This window comes from Hyaena hyaena, unplaced genomic scaffold (genome assembly GCF_003009895.1).
Source record: "Hyaena hyaena isolate Hyena2069 unplaced genomic scaffold, ASM300989v1 scaffold_18, whole genome shotgun sequence".
NCBI lineage: Eukaryota > Metazoa > Chordata > Mammalia > Carnivora > Hyaenidae > Hyaena > Hyaena hyaena.
In genome coordinates, this window is record NW_024080649.1 from 2476815 (window position 1) to 2477908 (window position 1094).

Genomic DNA, 1094 nt, shown 5'->3' on the forward strand with positions numbered 1-1094 from the left:
CACAGAGGATTTTGTTTGTTTTGTTTCGAGCACAGGTGATTTTTAGGGCAGGGAAGTGACTCTGTGTGACACTATAATGGGGGATACATGTCATTGTACACTTGTTCAAACTCATAGAATTATAATGTAAAGTTTGGGTGATTATAAGTGTCAACATAGGCTCATCAGCTGTAACAAATGTACGACTCGTGGGGGGCTGTTGGGGAAGCTATGGATGTGTGGGGTCAAGGAGTATTTGGGAAATCTCTGTACCTTCCTCTCAAATCTGCTGTAAACATAACACTGCTGTAGGGGCTCCTCAGTGGCTCAGTTAGTTAAGCATCCAATTTCAGCTCAGATTATGATCTCAGGGTTTGTGAGCTCAAGCCCCACATCGAGCTCTCTGCTGTCAGCATGGAACCTGCTTCATTTCAGATCCTCTGTCCCCTTCTCTCTGTGCTCCTCCCCTTCTCCTTTCTTGTGTTAGTTCTGTCAAAAATAAACAAATATTAGAAAAAAATTTTTTAATTATTTAAAAAATTGCTGTAAAACATAGTCTAATTTTAAAAACAAAGCAGAGGTGAAAGATGAAAGATTTGGTTTCAGAATATTAGAAAATTAGAATATGAGGGGCGCCTGGGTGGCTTAGTCTGTTAAGCGTCCGACTTTCGCTTAGGTCATGATCTCACGGTTCGTGGGTTCGAGCCCCGCGTCGGGCTCTGTGCTGGCTGCCAGCTCAGAGCCTGGAGCCTGTTTCAGTCTGTGACTCCCTCTCTCTCTGACCCTCCCCTGCTCACGCTGTCTCTCTCTCTCTCTCCTAGAAATAAATAAAAACATTAAAAAAAAATTTTTTTTTTTTAGAAAATTAGAATATGAAAATTTCAAAAAATAATTATTGGACCTGGATGATAGATATGTGGTGTTTCATTATACTCTACAGGGTACACAGTATATTACCTTCTTTACTTTATGTTTGAAATAAAGATGTTTTTTGCAGACATGAGTGGTTGAGCTGCAAAGGGAGGCACTCCTACCAGTTACCATTATTTTAACAGGAGGCTGATAACTGGATCTCCAATCCCCACCCGCCTCCCATACCCACCCCATGTGCTGGT